Source organism: Canis aureus, chromosome 12, assembly GCF_053574225.1.
Source record: "Canis aureus isolate CA01 chromosome 12, VMU_Caureus_v.1.0, whole genome shotgun sequence".
Taxonomy (NCBI): domain Eukaryota; kingdom Metazoa; phylum Chordata; class Mammalia; order Carnivora; family Canidae; genus Canis; species Canis aureus.
This window is the reverse complement of record NC_135622.1, coordinates 6,391,780-6,404,663: the sequence shown is the minus strand read 5'-3', so window position 1 is coordinate 6,404,663 and position 12,884 is coordinate 6,391,780. Positions and strand designations below refer to the sequence as shown.

Below are 12,884 nucleotides of genomic sequence, written 5' to 3'. Positions count from 1 at the left end.
TCTCCTTTGGCTGACATCTCTCCAGAATCTTCGGTGAGGAGTTCCCTACTCCAGTCCTAGCCCACTAGTATGGTCATCCCCAGTTACCTTGCCAGCCAGAGGGGATTTAGAGAAAGCCTTTCTGTTTTTAACACTGTGGATTCTATTGTTTAAATCATATTATAATGTTTGCCAACTTTCCTCTGACACTGCCTTATTAGGCAAGTGACTGCTTCCACTCTACCTCCAAGGACACAGAATGGGCTGGACTGGCCACCTACAGTAAGTAGAGTCAAGATGTCACCAGGGCTGGTTTCCACTGCCAGTGGAGAGAACACAAGCACACTATTGTCTCTTGATGGCCACACTGCCACCAGAAGACACCCTGCCCCACCCACTGCTGCCCAGGCTGTCCCCAGCCTCTGCAGGGGGATCAGCACCCCCCATTAATGTTCCCGCCCAGCCAGGCCCACCACTTATTTGAGGTAACAGACCTCTGTTCTGAGAGTCTCTTGGCCTCTCACAGAGGAGACACAGTGAAACAAATATAGTCCCTCTGAATAATCACAAGTCAGAGGAACAAATAAACACAGACAGACCAGCTGCCACAGCACAAGGAAGCCGGGAGTAATTGAACTTGTACACATTTTATAAGCCACTTGGAGAATATTTTTAAATTGGGATATTTCTGCCCTCGAGTCCCCCTGGGGACTTTGCTCATGGACATGCCTGACGCCTGAGAATGGCAACTTTCCACCAAGACTTATGTGTTGGGGTTACAAAGGCCACATACTCTGTATGTTTCCCCAGTGATCAAGGCTGGCAGAAACCAAAACGGCTGCAACAGGACCCAGGGAGCAGTCAGTTATATGGGCTCAAGGCTCTGGGCAGCCCATTGTTGCCATATTGGGGTATGAGATTTTTCTCCAACCCCAAATAAGGATGAACATACATCCTCAAGTATGAAGATTGTAGCCTGGGCTATTCAATCCATGACCCCATTACCGCAGGTGTTCTTTTCTGCATGTGTACTCATTTAATGCATATTTATATCTCAGTTCCTGAGAAATTACTCAGCTCAATGCAAACATGACAGATGGAAAAAACAGCCTTTTGGGACTTAAAGGTTTAGGAGCTGCCGTGGCATGTGTCACAATTTTAAAATGCGTAATTTAAAAGGATCGTTTTCTTTATTATCACCAGAAGATGCTTAGTAATTACACTTGAGAAACAGTGTTCAACAGTACATTTCTTGAGCAACTACAGTGTCAGGGAGGGTTTACCAAGGTTGATAGACACAGTCTAGCCTTCAAGGAGTCCGTAGTCTAGTGGGACAAATAGGCAGATGAACCTATCGTTCTAATACAAAGAGAGAAAAAAATACTTCTAGGGAACTAGTATAATGTCTGTGAGTGCCAGAACACAGTGTGCATGGAGTGGGATTTGGACATTAGGGAATGCTTTGCAAAGGAAGTAAGAGCTGAAAAGAGGTAAGGCTAGGGAAGGGAGCAGAGACCAAGTTGAGAAGAAACCAATGCAACTACAGGGTAAAGAGGTAGTATGAGTGCTGCTCTGAAAAAATAAAACAGCACTGCATACTTGCCCTGCAAATGCAGCTTCACCATCCATTTCCTAGGCTTGCTTATTCCAATCAGACTGCTACCTGAAGACTCTCCAACATAGAAATGCTAGAATTTCCACCAGGTGTATGCCTCATGGTGAGTTTTCTTCAGTATATGATGAGAGCCACAGTAAAATTTTCAGCAGAGGATAGACTGGTCTTAACCAGTAAATCTTTCCCCCAACAAACCACTGGTGGCACCTCTTGGAAATCTGGATCTTCAAGTATGCCACATGGATCTCGGTTGCCTTAATGTGAATTAGAAAATGTCCGCCTTCTTCAAAATGCTTTAATTGTCAGAGAAGCATTGCAATATATTGCTTTCATTGGAACAGATACTTTACTGCCACCTGCCAGAAAATAATCATAATATACAAATCTAGAATGCCTAAAATGTAAACGGAGTCCCCTTAGATATGTCATCCAGTGCAGTGTTCAACCTGTACAACCATACATGGCAATCCTACTTCAGAGAAGGGCCAATCCATCTGCTTTGTTAAAAATGAGGCTGCTAAAAAAAAAAAAAAAAAAAAAAGGCTGCTAGAGACAGGCAGAGATCCAGTGTGGCAATGTTGGAGAGGAGGAAGGGTCCCTGCCAGGTGGTCCATAAAAAGACATAATGAACATAGACACTGTCCTTTGCCTTCTCTGACATCACCCAGCACTGAGGGTAAGCCTGATGTTGGGTCCTGGGAGCAATCTTTCCCTATAGGTTTTTACCCCTTGTCCACACACCTCCACCTCCACCCCACCATTTGTTGTCTAATACCTTTTGGAGACATCCTCATCTCCCTCAGTTTTTGCTCAAATGTCACCTTCTCAATGAGGCAGATTTTACCACCTTCTCTAAAACTGTAAACCCCAGCAACACCCCTCACACAAATTCTCCAGATTTATACACCTTTTGACATGCTATGCATTTAATTTATTTATGATGCTTATTACCCATCTCTTCAAATAGAATGTAAGCTCTGTTAGGATAAGGGCTTGATCTGTCTCAAATCACCACTGGATCTCCAGTCCTATGAACAGCACCTGACACCATACTTGGCACTCAGTTATCAGCTAAATGAATTCCTTGTCTTCCTTTTGGTCACCACCTTGCCTGTTTCCGAGGCCTACTCTCTAAACTTTGCGGATTGTGGAAGCTCTTGTTCTTCTGACTCACAGTGTGATTCACCTAAGACCTAAGGCACCACCCTGCACCCCCATCAGTTTTACTCCCTGGAGCAAGGTGCTGGGCCCTATTAAAATGTCTCTGGGAGGAGATAGTATGCTAAATTAAAGTCCAACACCAGTACCTTTGGTTGGATACTTTGATGAGATTCCTTCCCATTACAATATGACTTAACAATAGCTATTTATCAAGTAGGCATTAAATTCCCTATTTTATAGATGAGAAAAGAGAAGTTCAGAAACATTAAGGAGCATGCCCCAGTCCCACAGGTAGAAAGTATCAGACCCAGGATTCAAATCTAGAATTGTCAGTGCCTAAAATGGGGAGTCAGCTGGACATGTAGCTCTTCTCAACAGTGGTGCTGTCAACTGAATATTTGATATGATTGGTTCACACCAGAAATTCATAATCAACATTAACCAAGTGGGCCCTATTTTTCTCTCTCCATTACACACAATTTCAATGATAAATCATTTTCATCAAGGCAGATGGTTTCATATCTGGGGAATTGAAAGCAGGGAAACCAAAACAGAATCTGTCACTGTTTAACTTGAACTTGAGAAAAAGATGGGATGGAATAAATTTCAGCCACTCAGATACTCCTTTGAGTAGGTTTGCTTTTCTCTTTTCAGTGAAGTGACAAAGCAGAGAGCTATATTGTGAGCTGTACCCTGATTCCTTAGCGCTTAGCCATTTGTTCAGTGCTTAAAAAAAGAAAAAAAAAGTTAGAGACAGGTGGGTCCAGAGGAGGCACTAGCCTTAGAGAAATGGTCCTAAATGGGCATTGTGGAGAAGCTGTACCAGGGATAGCACCAGGCACCCATTATTCATTGACTGAACAATGACAAAGTACCTGCTATCCTAGATTTAACCGGAGCACACACATACAAGAATATGCTTTGTTAAGAACCAGGTCCTACCCAAACTAAGCTCTAGAATCAGGACCAAAATGGTTGTCAGGTCCACAGGGTTCAGATCCAACATCTGGAGAGTTGTGAAAACATTAAAAGGGTTAATTTCATCCTTGCTGGAGGTAGAGAAATGTCTGTGGTTTATTCTATGGTAAATGGAGAACTTAGTTATGTACAGGTGCAAACACCTCGCAGTGAAAGCCTGTTGGTAATGCACAACCCCTCTTCAGTAAAGAATCAGTGACACCTCCTAGCCCTCGGTACCAAAGGACCACCTCAGCATCTCAGTGGTTCCAGATTTCTTGTCTCTTTTCCCTATCCAGATTCTGCTGATCCTTTCCCATGTCCCACACTATGCTTATCCCAGAACGACCTGGGGGCAGGTCACTTCCTCATGTTATGACCTCATTCTTACTTTCAGGAGAATCTCAGCATCTTTACCTGGTTTGGTCTGCACATACACTGAGTACAGAGAATGTAACCTCACAGTTAATAAGGTCTGGATCCCCTCCAACACATGTGACAAACCGTTCGCTGGCATCCCTTCATCATCTTCATGTCTCTCCCTCAGCTGCCTGCCTTCTGCTCCCGGTTCTGTGCTGCCCTACCTGTAATGTAGCAGTGGGGAGAGGCCTTGAAAACCTCTTGCAAAAAGAATAATTGGCAGGTTGGCCAGAGCTGAAAATGGGTCCCATAACTGGAATATAAACTCCATGTGATTACCATTCTCCTTTGACCGAGACCACACGGGACTTCATTTCTGTTACCATTTCATGTCCCAAATTTTATGACCCAAACAGGCTGTGCATTGAGCTCTGTGGCTACAAAGATGAATATGATCCACCTCACCCTTGGGGGATTTCACAGTTTAGCTGAGGAGACAGTAAACAGATGATGACAATCCAAGGTGGGAAGGGCTTATTCCCTGGGGCAGTAGGAGGAACCCTCTGAGCCAACGATGAGGAAGAAGAAACTTTGCAGTGGCCTTAACAACACATGACTTAACAATAGCTAACACAGTCCCGCCTAAGACCTGACAACTGAGTGCAATTCTAGCCAGAGATTTGAACTGCCCTCTCTCCGAGCTGCCCATGTTTGTCTGCATTCAGAAACAAAACACACTCTAGGAGGGTCTCATTTCCTGATATTCCTGACACCCTCCCTCAATAATTCTTAACTGTTTAGATGGTGAAGTCAAGAATGCAGACATGTAAATAAAGGAGTTTTTCAGAGAGGGGATGTTTCTGTAAGCTGGAGCGCTGGCTAGACAAGCATCAGGACAACTTGGTCCTTAACACACACTGGGAAAGCTGACAAAGATGACATTGAGCCCCTAAGTGATTCTCAGACCAGGACTGGGACCAGCAGTGACTGTGCATGGCCAGTCTCCACCCAAATCTGGTGTCACAAAATGACGTAGGTCTAAACACCAGCATTCTTCTTAAGACAAAGGAGTTAATGGGAGTGACTCTTCATTTCCTCTGCATTTCTATAGATTACTGGGAAATTGGAATCCATCTGGGAAACAGTAGCTCTGCCCCTGAGTTATGTTTTTATTTTGAGAAAGCTAATCAACTTATATGAGATAGTCTTCATATGAGCATGTTAATGCTAATAGAGGTTAATGCTCTTTCCTACCTCCTTCATGGTATTTAATGAGAATGCCTAGACATGAGCATTAGGTAAAGTTTGCATGAAGGGTTTATAACAAGAAACTATGAAAATTGATGCTGATCAGCAGTTTATGTTCATCCTCTATCTATGATGTTAAGTGATTGAAACAGAAGAAGCACTTGGGTTCAGATCCCAGCCCCACTACTACCTACCTACCTGCATGAACAGGCTACCTCTTATCTTTGACCCTCAGCTCATCCATATGGTAGCAATAAAATTATTCACTTTGTAATTGTTTTCATTGTTCATTCATGTATTCGTGCCATGAATACTCATTGAACACCTACAATGTGTTATGCAACAAAAGGTAGTATACCTTTTGGGTTAAAAGCATGAACCCTAGACCCAGAATATCTGGATTGCCACTTACTAGCTGTATGACTTTAGGCAAGTCATTTAACTTCTCCATACCTCAGTGTGCCCATGCATAAAATGGATATAACAATAGTATCTACCTCATAAGGTTTATATAAACAATACACTTCTTAACCTATGTAAAGTGCTTATGATAGGGCCTGGAGCACAGCACTTTATAATACTAGCTATTTTTCTAAGTACTGCATTCCTGATTGAAACTTACATTCCATAGGAGGTAAGAGCAAGAGTCATAAATAAATAAACTATTTAATATGTAAAAAGGTGATGAGTACTGAGGGGAAAGAGCAGGAAAAGCAAGATTGTGCAGGGAGTGCATTGCAATCTTTAATGTGGTAGTTAGGGTTAAGTGTCGTTGAGAGGGGACATTTGAGCAAAGAATTGAGGAAGGTAAGGGTGTGAGTCAAGTCTGTATCTTGGGGAAAATATTGTAGCAAAGAGATTAGCTGGTACAAGAGCTCTAAGGTAGGTGTACACTTGATGTGTTTGAGAATAGTGAGTGCAGAAGAGAAAAAACTCTCTTGTATCCTCTTATATTCAGTTTCTGAGATATTGCAAATTAAACTGACAAAAGACAGATCAACAAAAGAAGAGGCAAATAAATTTTATTTGATGTTAATATTTTAACTTTGTTTTAATGTATACACAGGGGTCTTACAGAAAAGGAAATAAAAACCCAAAGAAATGGTTAGGCCTGAGAGCTTAAATATCATTTTAACAAAGAGCAATAAATTTGTGAAGTACCAAGACACAGAAAAAGGATTTGGGTTTGGAGGGGCAGTAAATGGTGGGAAGGTAGATATAAGAGGGAAACTAATGGAATATAAGGGTTATTTCAGTAAGGTTTATTATGCAGATTCAAGTTGGTCCCACTTCCAATATGAGTTGTCTTCTCTTCCAAGGGGAGATTTATGCCCTGCTTAGGCAGACAGAAAGAGGACAGAGAGCTCATCCTGCAACTGCTGTTTTTCAATTGTCTGCAGCTCATAATATACATGCAAAAAAATATATATGCCATATTTGGGAGGGGACATATTCTGATTTCCTTCATAAGGAAGACAGTGTGACTAGAACCAAGTAGGGGAGGGCAAGAAGCATAGGAGATGACATCAGAATAACAAGACAAGGTAGTGTCAGAACACCTCATAGGCCGTTAAGAGGACTTTGACTTTTGCATTAAGAGAAATAGAGAGCCACTGCAGGATTTTGAGCAAAGTGACATGGTCTGACTTATACTGTCTAAAAAGATCTATTTGCGGTGCCTGGGTGACACAGTCAGTCAAGTGTCCAACTTTTGATTTCTACTCAGGTCATAATCTCAGGGTCATGAGATTGAGCCCAGTGTCTCTCTCTCTCTCTCTCTCTCTCTCCCTCCACCGCTCCCCGGCTGACTCACACACACTGTCTTTCTCTTTCTAAAAATAAATAAATAAAATATAAAAAATAAAATAAAAAGATCTATTTGACTGCCATGTGATAAAACAGACTGCAAGAAAGACCAGTTAGGAAGCTGTTGCAATAATCCAGGCAAGATATAACAAAAGTGATAGCAGTGGAGTGGTGAGAAGTGGTCAGATTCCAGACATATTTCAAAGGTAGAACCAATAGAATTTGCTGAAGGATTGGATATAAAGGAAAGTGGGAGGAATGACTCCACAGAAACATACAACTGCCATCTACTGAGATGAGGAAGACGAATTGATGGTGCAGTAGGTTTGATTGGAGGGATAGGAATTTGAGATGTTTATTAGATGTAGATATGTCAAGTAGCTAGTTTGATATACAAGTTCAGGAATGAGTGAAGTCACCAAGGAAGTGAGGATAAAGAGAAAAGAAGACCAAGGACCAAGCCATGGTTATACCAATATTAAGATGTCAGAAAGAAGGGGAAGAATTCTCAAAGAAAGTGAAAAGGAGGAAAATCCAGAGAATGTGATGTCCTGGAAGGCAGGTCAAATGTAGCCTACAGGTCATTCTAAGATGAAGATGGAAAACTAACCATGGGATTTAACAATGTGGTTGATTAATACACAAGACTTGGTCAGAGGAGTACTCAGTAAATATCAACTCTAATTATTACCCCCATTAGTAGGCTTTATCAAACACCCAATTATATCAGCAGCTCTGCTCCCATCCATCTGCCACTCAGGGTAAAAAGCTGGGTTTGCGTGAGTAGAGCTAGATCTAGCAAGCACTGGACCCAAGGGACAAGGTATTGGAATCCCACAGGGAAAGTGTGGAAAACCAAGCATAAAGAACCAAAAGGAGGAATTTGAGTAAGTCAAGCTAAGGGCTGAGGGTTAGAGGGTCAAATCAAGGATAAACAGGGTATGAGCAAAGTGGCCCTGGGAAATCTCAATAAAATTTCTGATTTGGCCTCTGTGGCCTTTATGGGCTGGTGAGTTCCTGCAGGGTCAGGTAGTTTTGTTTGTTGTCTTGTTTATTAAAGTATAATGAACATATAATGTTATACTAGTCTCAGGTGTACAATATGTTGATTCCATAATTCTATACAGTATTTAATGCTCACCAAAATAAGTATAGTCACCATCTGTCACCATACAACATTATTACAATATATTGACTATATTCCCTGTGCTGTACTTGCCACTTCTGTGACTTCTTTATTTTATAACTGAAAGTTTGTACCTCTTCATCATTTTTATCTATTTTGCCCGTCCTCCACCTACCTCTCCTTTGACAAGTTTATTCTCTATATTTAAGAGCCTCTTTGTTTGTGTGCTTATTTATTTGTTTTGTTTTTTAGATTCCACATATAAGTTAAATCATGTGGTATTTGTCTTCCCCTGACTTATTTCAATCAGCATCATTACAGGGTCAGGTGTCTCAAAGAGCCAGAGGCAGGAGGATAGTAAGGCACAGGCCTTTCTAGTCCTCCCTCTCTTATGACAAAAAACAAACAAAAAAAACTTTTTAAGATTTTATTTATTTATTTATTTATTTATTTATTTATTTATTTATTTATTTATTTGAGAGTGAGAGCGAGAGAGAGCATGAGCAGGGGCAGAGGGAGAGGGGGAAGCAGACTCCACACTGAGCAGGGAGCCCAATGCGGAACTTGATCCCAGGACCCCAGAATCATGACCTGAGCCAAAGGCAGACACTTAACTGACTGAGCCACCCAGGTACCCCAACCAGAAACAAAATTAAATGCAGAGTCTTATTATATGGCTCACTATACATAACTTATATGTCATTGGCTAAGTCGTGTGCCTGAAAATAACAATTACTAACCCAAAGCACACCAGACCATGAAGCTCTTCTTGTTCTTGTTCCTCATACTTGAATCTTAAAGGACGGGTAGCCTCAGGAATATATGTCCAAAGTCAGTCTATGTTGTGAAATTTGGGGGTTGGAAGTTGCTTCCTACCCCCTGAATCCTGCTCACTGCCCCCCAAAACTCTCTCATTTCTTGGCTCTTATATGCTTGGGGTTTTCCAGAAGACTTGGTCTCCCATTGTTTTGTTTTGTTTTTTTTAAATTAACGATTTTATTTTTTATTTATTTTTTTTAAGGTTTTTTTTTAATTTTTATTTATTTATGATAGTCACACACACACACACAGAGAGGCAGAGACACAGGCAGAGGGAGAAGCAGGCTCCATGTAGGGAGCCCGACGTGGGATTCGATCCCGGGTCTCGAGGATCACGCCCTGGGCCAAAGGCAGGCGCTAAACTGCTGTGCCACCCAGGGATCCCGGTCTCCCATTGCTAAAGCAAGGATAACTAAGGATTGAATGATGTCATGTTTGCACTTACAGAGTTTAGTACAGAGCCTGGCACATAAAGTGTCAGGAAATACTTGTTGGTGTTGCGAGTACTGTCAATCTGTTGTTAGGAGGCAGAGATGCCTGGAAAGAGGAATGCTTTAACCTTGACTCCTGGGGCAAAGGAAGGCTTTTTGAGAAGCTGCTCAGTCAGGGTGGGAACACACAGGAAGCAATAGGCAAAAAGGTGTCAGGAGACTGAGAGCTTCAGAAACACACTGTCAATAAGTCTGCACCAGCATTGCTGTTCTAACTGAAGCAGTACCGTATCTACAAGTACCAAGGTGTGGTCTTAGGCTCTGACTTTGTTGGCATTTTATCCTGCTGAATTATTCACCAGGTCATCAGGTAGCACATCTGTTCTTCTTCTCCAGCCACTACTTTCCACCTCTCACAGCCCCTTGCAAACCTCACTTATAGTTTAGACTTCAGTAAAACCCAACTCCTTGTGGTTCTCCAAGGACACCTGTAGTTATTGCCTCAACATCTTTGCTGTGCTATTCCCTTCCCTGCCCCTGCATCTGGCTGTCTTCCACTCATCCTTCAAAACTCAGCCTAGGTGTTATCTTCCCCAAAAACCTTCTTAATCATTCTTTCCAAACTGAGCACTGAGCCTTCCTCTGTGTGACCACAACACTGTACTTACTAATTTTATAGCACTTAGCACTTTTAATAACATGATCTGTTTACACGCTATCTCCCACTAGGTTTTAAACTCTTCCAGCAAAATATCTTACCTGTCACTCTCCAGCCCCAGCACAGTGGCTGCCACATGGTAGTTGCTCACCAAATATGGCAGTATATATATTTATAGGACAAAGACAAAAAACAACAACAACAACAACATGCATTTGGGAACAAAGAATGGGGAATAAATAGCCAAGAGATTTTCATATATGTTTGGAAATAATAAAGACAAGAAAGACCAAAATTTCTCTTGTTATTTGAAAAGATTTCACAAAAAAAGGTAGTTGCTTATAGCCATTTGGAAGAAAATGAGAGACAGAGCGCATTTCAGCAGTAGGTGTGGAGTGGAGGGGTAGTTGTGGGAGAGGAAAGGAAGAAGAAAGGAAAAGAGTCAACAGGGCTTGAGAGGGAGAAAGAAGTCCAGCCTTACTCATGGGGGTGGGGGTGGGGTATCTTAGCAACTTCAGTGTCCATTACTCTCTCCCTGCAGAACACATGTAAAAGAAAGTAGCACATGACATGTGGAAGGAAGTCAGTTGGATCTACATTAGAGTGTTGCTTCTTGTCAGTTGTATAATCCTGGACAAGGTGCTTGAATTTTCTGGGCCTCCATTTCCTCACCTACAAAACTGGGTGAGAATACCCACTATACAGGGAAGTACTGGTGTGAAAATGAAATGAAATAATATTTGAAAGTGCTTAGTTAGCACAGAATCTGATCTTTTTGGTCAGATTTTGCTGCAACAACAAAGAAGCCCCAAATCTCAGTGGTTTACAACTATAAACATTTCTTTCTTGCGGACTGGACTCCACTGGTTTCCCACTTGGCTTCTCATTCAGTAGCTCATGAGGGAGGAGCAGCCACTTTCTAAGGCAAGCTGTTCTCACAGTAGAGAACGACTCCGAAGGGGACAAAGCCAAGCTATGTCACTACATCTAAATCTTAACTCTGACATGTCTGCTCATGTGACACCTATCAAAGTAAGTCCCATGGCCCAGCCCAAAGCCAGCGGGTGGGATGTCACCTGCAGAGAAGCATGGCAAACACAGGGGAACCACATAATTGTCAACAAATGAAGCAGCATACCACACACGGCCTTCCACTGGCCACTGCCTTTGAGTCAGAAGATTCACAGGTACTTGGGAAATGCAAGTAGTCTTAGAGAAGGATGGAGATGTACTGTCCAAGGAGACAAAAGAAAAAACATGGCTATGTCCAAACCTATTTCCACTCCAACCCCACCCCTATGCCATCCCTTTCTCCACTCACCTGCTTCATTGTTCCGAATTCCCAGCTAGGGTAAAGAGTGGAAAAAAGAACCGACTGTTCGAAGGGGTTTATGATAATATGTCATCTGTTAAGATCCCTCATTTCTTACTTCTCTTCCCCTCATTCACTTCCTACCAGGCAAGCTGGCCTCCATGAATCCACTAACCATGTTCTCACCTCTGGGCCTTTGCACTTGTTAGTCCATCTTCCTAGAATATACTTCCTAAGTGTCTGTATGACCTGCTCTGTTACTTCTTCAGGTCTCTGCTCAAATGCCATCTTGTTGGAGAGGCCTTCTGTATCAGTCTACTTGGGCTCCCACAGTGAAATACCAGATAGATGGGATGGGTTAAGCAACAGAAATGTATTTTCCCACAGTTCTGGAGGCTGAAGGTCAAGATCACAGTGCCAGCATGCTTGGGCTCCAGCAAAAGTTCTTTTCCTAGTTAGCAGATGGTTGCCTTCTCCGTGTGACCTCACCTGAAAGAGAGAGGAAGAGTGTAAGCTCTCTAAAGTTTCTTCTTGCAAAGGCCCTAATCCCATCAGACCAGGTCCCTGCCCTCATGGCCAATTTATCTACCAAAGGCCCCATCTCCAAATACCAGCACATTGGGTATGGGACCAACACATGGGTTTGCAGGGACACAAACATTTAGTTCACAACACCTTCCCTGATCAACCTCAGTAAAATAACAAACTTCTTCCCAACCATCCACCCACCCCCCTTGCCCCTTACTCTGATTTACTTTTTTTCTCCATAGCATTTATCACAATATGACTTATTATATGTTTACTTATTTTTTTTGTTACTTATTATCTATCTTCCTCTTTTAGAATATAAGCTCTATGAGAGCAGGGATTGTTCACTGCTACATCTTTAGAACAGTGAGTGACTCACAACAGCTAGTCATTCAATATTTGTTGAATTAATTCCTTGGGTAAATATATGCTGTAACTTTATATAAATTAATCTAATTTAATCCTCATGGAAACTATATAAATATATATATATGGTATTTTTGAGCCTCATTTAATGGTGGGAATATTTACAGAGAGTTAAAAATAACTTGCCCTGGGTCACACAGCTTGGGGCTGCCAACACTACCACACTCCACAAGGAGACAGGCCCTTTAAGCTGCAGCTGAGACACGACAGTGCTTCTTCTGCTTTCCAGGACCAGAATGACAGCATGGAGAGGGTCTCCTATACCCTATGGGCCAACAGAGCCTCATTCCCTGGCCACTCTGTTTCCCAGGGATGGTGATGGGTAGAGAACAGAGTAGCCTCCACTGGCAGGTTGGTGTTGGGGAGAAAGTAGAAGGGGGCCACTGTTCACTGTGTGTGACAATGACCAGCAGGAAGAGGATGAGCTTGGAGCACATTAGCAACACTTTTTTAATGCT

General features: G+C 42.3%; 1 long non-coding RNA gene across 2 annotated transcripts in view; it reads right to left on the bottom strand.

The window, feature by feature from the left end:
* Positions 1-8,739: 8,739 nt before the first annotated feature.
* LOC144280472 (uncharacterized) overlaps positions 8,740-12,884 on the bottom strand; it is a 99,344-nt gene continuing 95,199 nt past the window's right edge. For both annotated transcript variants that reach the window (XR_013348873.1, XR_013348874.1), the window contains 2 exons: positions 11,659-11,961; positions 8,740-11,391 (listed from right to left, as the gene is read on the bottom strand). This is a non-coding gene — a long non-coding RNA (uncharacterized LOC144280472). The remainder of the gene's footprint in view (positions 11,392-11,658; positions 11,962-12,884) is intronic.